This window comes from Thalassophryne amazonica, chromosome 11, assembly GCF_902500255.1.
Source record: "Thalassophryne amazonica chromosome 11, fThaAma1.1, whole genome shotgun sequence".
Taxonomy (NCBI): Eukaryota; Metazoa; Chordata; class Actinopteri; order Batrachoidiformes; family Batrachoididae; genus Thalassophryne; species Thalassophryne amazonica.
This window is the reverse complement of record NC_047113.1, coordinates 14433895-14447255: the sequence shown is the minus strand read 5'-3', so window position 1 is coordinate 14447255 and position 13361 is coordinate 14433895. Positions and strand designations below refer to the sequence as shown.

The following is a 13361-nucleotide window of genomic DNA, read 5'->3' as shown; positions in this document are numbered from 1 at the left end:
TGCTTCATGGTTGGGACAGTTTTCTTGGGGTTGTTCTCATCCTCTGAACACAGTAAGTGGAGTTGATTCCAAAAAGCTCTATTTTGGTCTCATTTGACCACATGACCTTCTCCCCTGCCTCCTCTGGATCATCCAGATGGTCACTGGTGAACTTCAAACAGGTCTGAACAGGTGCTGGCCCGTGAAATCCGCAAAGTAGTCAACATTATTTTTTACAATTATTATAGATGTTGGCTGTAAAACCCCTCATTACACACGTTATACACTTTTCTCAAACAGGCATTAACATTTTCTCACTTTTCTCTCCTGTGTAAACACTCTCAAAGTTCAAACAGTAGAAAAATAAGTCCAGTATTATAGAATGAAACCAAAGATCAAAACCTGTTTTCAGGCCCAAACATTTTTTTGAGAAATAAAAATAGAACATTTTCCTATTAATAATTATGATGGCTTTTAGAACTAATGAATTCAATTTTAATGATCAACCTACGAGGTTGGACACATAAGAAATTATTAATCGTGACTCACCAGTATTTCACAGTTCCTCTGACCTTGCCTCTTCGTACTGGCGCCGCTCTGCTGTAGCGTCTTTTTCCACTGAGTGACATCTCGGTGCAGGTGTCTTTTTCCGAGTGAAGAACATAGTTATGGGTAGTTGTTGGTGCTCTTTTTCTTCTGGGTGAGAAGATTAGAAACAGACACACGCAGAACACAATGCGCGTGCTCTCCCTTCGCTCACTGCCTCTGGTGTTACAGTTGCGGGGAACGGATGTGGGACCAGCAAAGAATCCAAGTCATTAAAAAGATACAAACCTATGTCAGTGACCACGGAGCTCTGTGGCTGCGGTTCCCGAGACCATGCAGCGCTGTGGATTTTTCCACAAGAAGTCTATCCTTGCGGGCTGCCGGAGCACTCTGCATCAAAACAGGGAGCGTAGTCTCTGGACCTGTTGTTGGAGTTGGCCGCAGCTCCACACAGCAGACGGGGGGCGGACTCAGTAAGCGCATCGGGGCAGTGAGAGCAATCGCGGTGATGCCGACCAGTGCTGCGAACGGCCTGCCTGATGAGGACGCAGAACACAATGCACTGTAAAAAAAAAAGAAGCTTGCAAAATTGCACAAAAAAAATCTTCGAAAATGCAAGGCTGTGAAAGCTGAACTGCGTTATAGCGAGGGTCCACTGTATATACACTCAACAAAAATATAAACGCAACACTTTTGGTTTTGCTCCCATTTTGTATGAGATGAACTCAAAGATCTAAAACTTTTTCCACATACACAATATCACCATTTCCCTCAAATATTGTTCACAAACCAGTCTAAATCTGTGATAGTGAGCACTTCTCCTTTGCTGAGATAATCCATCCCACCTCACAGGTGTGCCATATCAAGATGCTGATTAGACACCATGATTAGTGCACAGGTGTGCCTTATTGTGCCACAATAAAAGGCCACTCTGAAAGGTGCAGTTTTGTTTTATTGGGGGGGGATACCAGTCAGTATCTGGCGTGACCACCATTTGCCTCATGCAGTGCAACACATCTCCTTTGCATAGAGTTGATCAGGTTGTCAATTGTGGCCTGTGGAATATTGGTCCACTCCTCTTCATGGCTGTGCAAAGTTGCTGGATATTGGCAGGAACTGGTACAACGCTGTCGTATACGCCGGTCCAGAGCATCCCAAACATGCTCAATGGGTGACATGTCCAGTGAGTATGCCGGCCATGCAAGAACTGGGACATTTTCAGCTTCCAAGAATTGTGTACAGATCCTTGCAACATGGGGCCGTGCATTATCCTGCTGCAACATGAGGTGATGTTCTTGGATGTATGGCACAACAATGGGCCTCAGGGATCTCGTCACGGTATCTCTGTGCATTCAAAATGCCATCAATAAAATGCACCTGTGTTCTTCATCCATAACAGATGCCTGCCCATACCATAACCCCACCGCCACCATGGGCCACTCGATCCACAACATTGACATCAGAAAACCGCTCACCCACATGACGCCACACACGCTGTCTGCCATCTGCCCTGGACAGTGTGAACCGGGATTCATCCGTAAAGAGAACACCTCTCCAACGTGCCAAACGCCAGCGAATGTGAGCATTTGCCCACTCAAGTCGGTTACGACGACGAACTGGAGTCAGGTCGAGACCCCGATGAGGACGACGAGCATGCAGATGAGCTTCCCTGAGACGGTTTCTGACAGTTTGTGCATAAATTCTTTGGTTATGCAAACCGATTGTTTCAGCAGCTGTCCGAGTGGCTGGTCTCAGATGCTGGATGTGGAGGTCCTGGGCTGGTGTGGTTACACGTGGTCTGCGGTTGTGAGGCTGATTGGATGTACTGCCAAATTCTCTGAAACGCCTTTGGAGACGGCTTATGGTAGAGAAATGAACATTCAATACACGAGCAGCAGCTCTGGTTGACATTCCTGCTGTCAGCATGCCAATTGCATGCTCCCTCAAATCTTGCGACATCTGTGGCATTGTGCTGTGTGATAAAACTGCACCTTTCAGAGTGGCCTTTTATTGTGGACAGTCTAAGGCACACCTGTGCACTAATCATGGTGTCTAATCAGCGTCTTGATATGGCACACCTGTGAGGTGGGATGGATTATCTCAGCAAAGGAGAAGTGCTCACTATCACAGATTTAGACTGGTTTGTGAACAATATTTGAGGGAAATGGTGATATTGTGTATGTGGAAAAAGTTTTAGATCTTTGAGTTCATCTCATACAAAATGGGAGCAAAACCAAAAGTGTTGCGTTTATATTTTTGTTGAGTGTATATATATATATATATATATATATATATATATATATATATACAGAGAGAGAGCGAGAGAGAGAGAGCGTCTGCGACAGAGTGGTGTCCTGTCCTGGGTGTACCCCGCCTCACGCTCTGTGACTGCTGGGATAGGCTGCAGCCCCCCGCGACCCTTAATTGGACTAAGCAGTTGAAGATGTCCTCTCTGAGAACTATCACATTATCGTGGTGGAGAGGTTTGTCTGCTGCTATGAACCTGACATCTGTGTTGTCTGGAGCCTTTGCGCTCCTGGGAGGGGTCTCCCATGGCAAACTGGACTCAGGCGAGAGGCCCGACTAAGAATGGTTCACAAGACACCATGACAGAACGAGGCAGAGGAAATGTGACCCAACCCGGAGGAAGCCCAGGGCCCCCATCTGGAGCCAGGCTTGGATGAGGGCCTGTCAGCGAATGCCTGGTGGCTGGACTTGCCATGGAGCCAGTCGGTAAAAGCCTCGGCAGACCGGCAGGTGGCAGAGGCTAGCTCTGGGGGTGTAGAATATCACCTCACTGTGGGGGAAGGAGCCAGAGCTTGTGCGGGAGGTGGAGCGATACCAGTTATCTGGTGGGCCTTGTCTCCATGCATAGCCTCGGCTACAGAACCACACTCCTCGATAGGGGTTGGACTTTATTCTTCTCTGTAGTTGCTAACGATACTCACGAGTCCCCAGTTGAGTGCTGCTACATTGGAGTTTACACCAGGAGATGAGAGCGTCACCTCACTATGGGTTCAGGTGGCCGGGGGAAAAACTGACATTTGTGCGTATGCACCGAACAGCTGTGAGGAGTATTCTGCCTTCTTGGAGTCCCTGCATGGAGCCCTGTATGGGGCTCCGGTGAGAGATGCCATTGTTCTGCTGGTGGACTTCAACGCATATGTGGGCAAAGACAGAGACACCTGGAGAGGAGTGATTGGGAGGAACAGCCTCCCAAATCTAAACTTGAATTGTCATTTGTTCTTGGACTTCTGTGCTAGTCATGGACTGTCCATAACAAACACCATGTTGAAACATAAGGATGCTCATAAGTGTACATGGTAAAAGAGCACCCTAGGCTGAAGATCAATGATTGATTTTGTGATTGTATCATCTGATCTGAGGCCACATGTTCTGGACACTCGGGTGAAGAGAGTGGGAGAGCTGTCAACTGATCACCATCTGGTGGTGACTTGGATCAGAGGGTGGGGGAGGATTTTGGACAGACCTGGTAAACCCAAATGGATAGTGTATGTGAACTTGGAATGTCTGGAGGAGCCCACTGTCCAACAGATCTTCAACTCACACCTCTGGTGGAGCTTTTCTAGCATCCCTGTGGAGGTTGGGAGTATTGAACCAGAATGGGCAATGTTCAAAGCTTCCACTGCTGAAGCTGCAGCGGGGAGCTGTGGCCTGAAGATCTTAGGTGCCTCAAGGGGTAGCAACCCTCAAACACAATGGTGGACACCGGTGGTTAGCGAAGCCGTCCAACTGAAGAAGGAGTCCTTCCAGGATATGTTATCTTGCAAGGTACCAACAGGCCTGACGGGTGGCAGCCTCTTCTGTGGGGGAGGCAAAGCAGCGGGTGTGGGAGGGGTTTGGAGCAACCGTGAGAAGAAGAATTTTTGGTCGGCACCAAGGTGCATCTGGTGGACCATGAGGCCCCTTCAGAGGGGAAAATGGGGAACCATGCAAGCAATCTACAGTAAGGTTGGGACTCTGTTGACCTCAAATGAGGATGTAATCCTCCGCTGGAAGGAACACTTTGAGGAACTCCTGCTTCAGACCAGAGCGTCCTCTATAGTAGGGGCAGAGCTGGAAGCTGATGGAGGATTTTCATTAATTTCTCTGGTGGAAGTTACTAAGGTACTCAAACAACTCCGCAGTGACAAGGCCCCAAGAGTTGATGAGATCCGGCCAGAAATGCTGAAGGCTCTGGGTCTGGAGGGACTGTGTTTGATGAGACATCTCTTCAACATTACGATGAGGTCTGGGACATTGCCTAAGGACTGGCAAACTGGGGTGGTTGTGCCCATATTTAAAAATGGGGACCAGAGACAATTACAATTACAGTGACAATTACAGGGGCATCACACTACTCAGCCTCCCTCATAAAGTCTACTCCAAGGTGCTGTTAAGCAAATTCAGCCAATAGTCAAACCTCTGATTGAAGAGGAACAATGCAGGTTCTCTCCTGGTCGTGGAACAACCGACCAGCTCTTCACTCTCTTTCTCTGCTGAATCACCTCTAAATTATTTACACATTATTCACTTTGTGTGTTTTTAGGAATCCGCTAGCTTAGCGCAGCTACTAGCTCTTAGCCGGTTTAGCATGGCGGATTCTCCTGTCTCTCCCGCACTTTTCGGCTCTGGGTGTGAAATGTTTAGTTATACCTCGGCCTCCTTTAGCAGTAATGGTACTTGTAATAAGTGTAGCTTATTCATAGCTTTGGAGGCCAGGCTGGGTGAATTGGAGACTCGGCTCTGCACCTTGGAAAATCCTAGAGCTAGCCAGACCCCTGTAGTCGGTGTGGACCAAGGTAGCTTAGCCGCCATTAGTTCCCCTCTAGCAGATCCCGAACAGCTGGGAAAGCAGGCCGACTGGGTGACTGTGAGGAGGAAGCGTAGTTCTAAACAGAAGCCCCGTGTACACCGCTAACCCGTTCACATTTCTAACCGTTTTTCCCCACTCGGCGACACACCCGCCGAGGAACAAACTCTGGTTATTGGCGACTCTGTTTTGAGAAATGTGAAGTTAGTGACACCAGCAACCATAGTCAATTGTCTTCCGGGGGCCAGAACAGGCGACATCGAAGGAAATTTGAAACTGCTGGCTAAGGCTAAGCGTAAATTTGGTAAGATTGTAATTCACGTCAGCAGTAATGACACCTGGTTACACCAATCGGAGGTCACTAAAATTAACACTGAATCGGTGTGTAACTTTGCAAAAAGAATGTCGGACTCTGTCGTTTTCTCTGGGCCCCTCCCCAATCGGACCGGGAGTGACATGTTTAGCCGCATGTTCTCCTTGAATTGCTGGCTGTCTGAGTGGTGTCCAAAAAATGAGGTGGGCTTCATAGATAATTGGCAAAGCTTCTGGGGAAAACCTGGTCTTGTTAGGAGAGACGGCATCCATCCCACTTTGGATGGAGCAGCTCTGATTTCTAGAAATCTGGCCAATTTTATTAAATCCTCCAAACTGTGAGTACCCAGGGTTGGGACCAGGAAGCAGAGTTGTGGTCTTACACACCTCTCTGCAGCTTCTCTCTCCCTGCCATCCCCTCATTACCCCATCCCCGTAGAGACGGTGCCTGCTCCCAGACCACCAATAACCAGCAAAAATCTATTTAAGCATAAAAATTCAAAAAGAAAAAATAATATAGCACCTTCAACTGCACCACAGACTAAAACAGTTAAATGTGGTCTATTAAACATTAGGTCTCTCTCTTCTAAGTCCCTGTTAGTAAATGATATAATAATTGATCAACATATTGATTTATTCTGCCTTACAGAAACCTGGTTACAGCAGGATGAATATGTTAGTTTAAATGCGTCAACACCCCCGAGTCACACTAACTGCCAGAACACTCGTAGCATGGGCCGAGACGGAGGATTAGCAGCAATCTTCCACTCAAGCTTATTAATTAATCAAAAACCCAGACAGAGCTTTAATTCATTTGAAAGCTTGACTCTTAGTCCTGTCCATCCAAATTGGAAGTCCCAAAAACCAGTTTTATTTGTTATTATCTATCGTCCACCTGGTTGTTACTGTGAGTTTCTCTGTGAATTTTCGGACCTTTTGTCTGACTTAGTGCTTAGCTCAGATAAGATAATTATAGTGGGCGATTTTAACATCCACGCAGATGCTGAGAATGACAGTCTCAACACTGCATTTAATCTATTGTTAGACTCGATTGGCTTTGCTCAAAATGTAAATGAGTCCACCCACCACTTTAATCATACCTTAGATCTTGTTCTGACTTATGGTATGGAAATTGAAGACTTAACAGTATTCCCTGAAAACCCCCTTCTGTCTGATCATTTCTTAAAACAACCCCTGGCAAAAATTATGGAATCACCGGCCTCGGAGGATGTTCATTCAGTTGTTTAATTTTGTAGAAAAAAAGCACATCACAGACATGACACAAAACTAAAGTCATTTCAAATGGCAACCTTCTGGCTTTAAGAAACACTATAAGAAATCAAGAAAAAAAGATTGTGGCAGTCAGTAACGGTTACTTTTTTAGACCAAGCAGAGGAAAAAAAATATGGAATCACTCAATTCTGAGGAAAAAATTATGGAATCACCCTGTAAATTTTCATCCCCAAAACTAACACCTGCATTATATCAGATCTGCTCGTTAGTCTGCATCTAAAAAGGAGTGAACACACCTTGGAGAGCTGTTGCACTAAGTGGACTGACATGAATCATGGCTCCAACACGAGAGATGTCAATTGAAACAAAGGAGAGGATTATCAAACTCTTAAAAGAGAGTAATCATCATGCAATGTTGCAAAAGATGTTGGTTGTTCACAGTCAGCTGTGTCTAAACTCTGGACCAAATACGAACAACATGGGAAGGTTGTTAAAGGCAAACATACTGGTAGACCAAGGAAGACATCAAAGCGTCAAGACAGACAACTTAAAGCAATATGTCTCAAAAATCGAAAAATGTACAACAAAACAAATGAGGAACGAATGGGAGGAAACTGGAGTCAACGTCTGTGACCGAACTGTAAGAAACCGCCTAAAGGAAATGGGATTTACATACAGAAAAGCTAAACGAAAGGCATCATTAACACCTAAACAGAAAAAAACAAGGTTACAATGGGCTAAGGAAAAGCAATTGTGGACTGTGGATGACTGGATGAAAGTCATATTCAGTGATGAATCTCGAATCTGCATTGGGCAAGGTGATGATGCTGGAACTTTTGTTTGGTGCCTTTCCAATGAGATTTATAAAGATGACTGCCTGAAGAGAACATGTACATTTCCACAGTCATTGATGATATGGGGCTGCATGTCAGGTAAAGGCACTGGGGAGATGGCTGTCATTACATCATCAATAAATGCACAAGTTTATGTTGATATTTTGCACAATTGAAAGGATGTTTGGGGATGATGAAATCATTTTTCAAGATGATAATGCATCTTGCCATAGAGCAAAAACTGCAAAAACATTCCTTGCAAAAAGACACATAGGGTCAATGTCATGGCATAGGGTCAATGTCAATGAGCAGATCTGATTTGATGCAGGTGTTAATTTGGGGGATGAAAATTTACAGGGTGATTCCATAATTTATTCCTCAGAATTGAGTGATTCCATATTTTTTTCCTCTGCTTGGTCTAAAAAAGTAACCATTACTGACTGCCACAATCTTTTTTTCTTGATTTCTTATAGTGTTTCTTAAAGCCAGAAAGTTGCCATTTGAAATGACTTTAGTTTTGTGTCATGTCTGTGATCTGCTTTTTTTCTACAAAATTAAACAACTGAATGAACATCCTCTGAGGCCGGTGATTCCATAATTTTTTGCCAGGGGTTGTAATATTTACATTTACTCTGATGGACTACCCAGCAGTGGGGAATAAGTTTCATTACAGTAGAAGTCTTTCAGAAAGTGCTGTAACTAGGTTTAAGGATATGATTCCTTCTTTATGTTCTCCAATGCCATATACCAACACAGGGCAGAGTAGCTACCTAAACTCTGTGAGTAAGATAGATTATCTCGTCAATAGTTTTACATCCTCATTGAGGACAACTTTGGATGCTGTAGCTTCTCTGAAAAAGAGAGCCTTAAATCAGAAGTGCCTGACTCCGTGGTATAACTCACAAACTCGCAGCTTAAATCAGATAACCCGTAAGTTGGAGAGGAAATGGTGTCTCACTAATTTAGAAGATCTTCACTTAGCCTGGAAAAAGAGTCTGTTGCTCTATAAAAAAAAAGCCCTCCGTAAAGCTAGGACATCTTACTACTCATCACTTATTGAAGAAAATAAGAACAACCCCAGGTTTCTTTTCAGCACTGTAGCCAGGCTGACAAAGAGTCAGCGCTCTATTGAGCCAAGTATTCCTTTAACTTTAACTAGTAATGACCTCATGACTTTCTTTGCTAATAAAATTTTAACTATTAGAGAAAAAATTACTCATAACCATCCCAAAGACATATCGTTATCTTTGGCTGCTTTCAGTGATGCCGGTATTTGGTTAGACTCTTTCTCTCCGATTGTTCTGTCTGAGTTATTTTCATTAGTCACTTCCTCCAAACCATCAACATGTCTATTAGACCCCATTCCTACCAGGCTGCTCAAGGAAGCCCTACCATTAATTAATGCTTAGATCTTAAATATGGTCAATCTATCTTTATTAGTTGGCTATGTACCACAGGCTTTTAAGGTGGCAGTAATTAAACCATTACTTAAAAAACCATCACTTGACCCAGCTATCTTAGCTAATTATAGGCCAATCTCCAACCTTCCTTTTCTCTCAAAAACCAGAACCAGCTCCCAATTTGGATCAGGGAGACAGACACTCCCTCTACTTTTAAGATTAGGCTTAAAACTTTCCTTTTTGCTAGGGCTGGATCAGTTGACCCTGAACCATCCCTTAGTTATGCTGCTATAGACTTAGACTGCTGGGGGGTTCCCATGATGCACTGAGTGTTTCTTTCTCTTTTTGCTCTGTATGCACCACTCTGCATTTAATCATTAGTGATTGATCTCTGCTCCCCTCCACAGCATGTCTTTTTCCTGGTTCTCTCCCTCAGCCCCAACCAGTCTCAGCAGAAGACTGCCCCTCCCTGAGCATGGTTCTGCTGGAGGTTTCTTCCTGTTAAAAGGGAGTTTTTCCTTCCCACTGTCGCCAAGTGCTTGCTCACAGGGGGTCGTTTTGACCGTTGGGGTTTTTCTGTAATTATTGTATGGCTTTGCCTTACAATATAAAGCACCTTGGGGCAACTGTTTGTTGTGATTTGGCGCTATATAAATAAAATTGATTTGATATGATTTGATGGACAGGATATCGAGGTGTAGTTGGGGGGAAGAGGGTTTTCAGATTGGTGGGCTCAGGGTCTCATCACTGCTTTTTGCAGATGATGTGGTCCTGTTGGCTTCACCAGCCTGTGACCTCCAACACTCACTGGATTGGGTTCACAGAGTGTGAAGCGGCTGGGATGAGGATCAGCACCTCTAAATCTTAGGCCATGGTTCTCTGCCGGAAACTGATGGATTGCCTACTCTAGGTAGGGAATGCAGTCTTGCCCCAAATGAAGGAGTTCAAGTACCTCAGGGTCTTGTTCACGAATGAGGGCACAATGGAGCGTAAGATTGGCCAGAGAATCAGCGCAGCAGGGGCGGTATTGCATTTGCCCTGCCGTACTGTTGTGACAAAAAGGGAGCTATGATAAAAGGCAAAGCTCTCCATCTACTGGTTAATCTTCATTCCTACTCTCACCTGTGGCCATGAGGGTTGGGTCATGACCGAAAGAACTAGATCTTGGGTACAAACGGCCGAAATGGGCTTCCTTAGGAGGGTGATAAGAGATAAGGTGAGAAGCTTGGTCATCCTTGGGGAGCTCAGAGTAGAGCTGCTGCTCCTTCACATAGAAAGGAGCCAGTTGAGGTGGTTCAGGCATCTGCTAAGGATGCCCTCTGGGCCCCTCCCTAGGGAGGTGTTCTAGGCACGTCCATCTGGGAAGAGACCCCGGGGAAGACCCAGGACGAGGCGGAGAGATTAGCTCTCCACACTGGCCTGGAATGCCTCGAGATCCCCCAGTCAGAGTTGGTCAATGTGGCCTGGGAAATGGAAGTTTGCCATCCCCTGGTGGAGCAGTATATATATATATATATATATATATATATATATATATATATATATATCGCACCAACACATTGTCCTTTACATACACATTAGAGAAATCCCTTGGACTGCTTTCTTCAATCTTCGCAACATTGTGAAGATTTGTCCCATCCTGTATATGGCTAAAGCACAGACTCTGATACCTGTATTTGCTTCTTCTGGACTGGATTGTTCCAGTGTCCTATTGTATGGTTTAATGCAGTCCACCATATAAACCAGAAAACACGAGGCCAAAACACAACAATCCAAAACACAAGGCCAAGTCAACCTGTCAGTGGCTACTGCAAAATAAAGTGAAGGTTCTGGAGTGGCCATCTCAGTCTCCTTACCTCAATATCATTGAGCCACTATGGGGAGATCTCAAACATGCAGTTCATGCAAAACAGCATAATAAATAAATTGCAGGAACTGGAGGCTTTATGCCAAGAGGAATAAGCAGCTTTACCATCAGAGTAAATAAAGAGTCTCATCCACAACTACCACATAAAACTCCAAGTTGTCATTGAAGTTAAAGTGGGTAATACATGGTTTTAAGAACAGGAGTAGGTAAACGTTTGATCAGGGTGATTTGGGTAGTTTCTATTTTCATTATGATTTAAAAAGAGTAAAAACATATTTGTTTGACAATAAATGGCTTCACACAACCAAACACCATGAGTGAAAAATGTGTTATCATTCTTATTCTCCAAGAAATGGCCAATGCGCACACACACACACACACACACACACACACACACACACACACACACACACACACACACACACACACACACATATATATAGAAGGATTTATATCAGAAATCGACAAGGGAAAACTGGTGGTGAAATACAAGATGCCCATCAAAGAAAATACCAGAATCTGAATAGATAGCTCTGCTTTGAATGGGCATGTCTTCTAAAATTTGAATTTCTTGAGGAAATTGCTTGTTGAGTTGATTGCAGGTTTTTGCTCTAGTATTGAGGCAAATTTCTGAAAATGGCGTGATTTGGCTCATACCAAAAAATAAAATTGGGTGAACATTATATTTTTAACCTTTATTTAACCAGGTTAGTCCTGTTGAGATTAGTATTTCTTTCACAAGAGAGACCTGGATCATTATAAAATTTCCAATTCAACTAACCTGGATGTCTTTAAATGTGGGAGGAAACCGGAGTACCCAGAGGAAACCCACACAAATACAGGGAGAACATGCAAACTCCACAAAAAAGGGCCACAGCAGGGAATTAATCCCATGACCTTGCTGTGAGGTAACAGTGTTAACCACTAAGCCACCATGCTCAAATAAACTCAAATAAAATTTGATTTTGGAAAAAAAAAGCCATCTTTAGATGTAACATGTCAGGACTGCAGAGGACACATTTTATATTACTGTTACATGCAACATGTGAAACATGTTGATGGAATATGGAAAGCAAAGTTGTGCATATAATTTGTCACCAAAAGGTTACAGAGAAAACTTTATTTATTTATTTTTTCTGGCTGTTGTGTGAGTAATGAATCAAACAAAGGTGAAACATTTTCTCTGTCCTCGCAGGCAGCATCATCCATGGCACAGCTGGGCTTGCTGCGAGCCTGGAGGCGAGAGGGCACCCTGCTGGTGCCTCAAGGGCAGACCACACCCTGCTGCTGCCCTACAGGCCAAGCTGCCTGGCAAGGGCAGGAGCAGATGGGGTGGGGGGGGGGGGGGGAGTGTATGAGTGCATGCTGGGAATGTAATTGTTGAAGACGTCAAGTTCAAAAAACAGAAAGGTTTTCATTCTGAATTCTGCACCACATGGTGCTGTGCATGCTGTAGGGTTAACATGAAGTTCAGAACAGCAGTATATCACCTTTATAATTTGTTGTTTGTGTGCTTTCAGTCATGTGTGCATTAATGAAAACATTGCATTTGAAACTATTGCATCAAACAAATAGGGGCTATCAGGCAGATATTTTCTTTGGCCAACGTAAAGATTTAAAGGGTGCATATTATACAACAAATCAGAAAGTTAATGTCGTTCAGCAGGTGTCCTAAAAGCTGACAAGTTTGGAGAGAAAAGTGAATCATTGGCACCAAAGTGATATTTATTAAAAAACAGTAAAACAAATCAAATAAATATTTCACATCTTGGATGTCATTTTCTAATCTGAAATTTAAGCAAAGGTCTCCATCAGCTTTGTGTGTGTGTTTATGTTTACTGTCCACAACAAAGTAAATCATTACTAGCTAGCACTACCGTGCAGTCCCCAAAAATTGTTGTTGTCCATTCGGCGCTCCCTTTTTTCTTCGGGGTCACCACAGTGGATACAGCCAGATCCGCATTGGTATTTGGCACAAGTTTTATGCCGGATGACCTTCCTGATGCAACTCCATTTTCGCCCGGAGAAACACACACAGCCACTGGTGTTCGAAAGAGGTCTCCCATCTAAGTACTAACCAGATCCTGCACTGCTTAGCCTCTGAAATCTGACAGGATCAGGCTTACACAGAGCAGACACAGACACAAGCACAGTCCCAAAAAATATGATTTAATGAACACCCGGACTGAGGTTAACCTTTTAGCTCATGCTTCAGACTTGAAGAGAGGGGGTTGTTCAGGTTTTTTAATCATACACTGAACCACCCACATTCCACCCCTTTATGCATTAATTAATTAGTTCATCGTGAATTAGCATGGGTGGGACTGCTAACATTGTGACACCCAGACAAGGGGGTAATTTCAGCTGTTCCGGGTATA

At 44.1% G+C, this 13361-nt stretch overlaps 1 long non-coding RNA gene across 1 annotated transcript; it reads right to left on the bottom strand.

Moving 5' to 3' along the window:
- Positions 1-3118: 3118 nt before the first annotated feature.
- Positions 3119-12029, bottom strand: LOC117520727. Its single transcript, XR_004563745.1, has 3 exons — positions 12020-12029; positions 6932-6937; positions 3119-3266 (listed from the first exon to the last, which is right to left on the bottom strand). It is a non-coding gene; the product is annotated as an uncharacterized LOC117520727 (long non-coding RNA).
- Positions 12030-13361: the final 1332 nt, after the last annotated feature.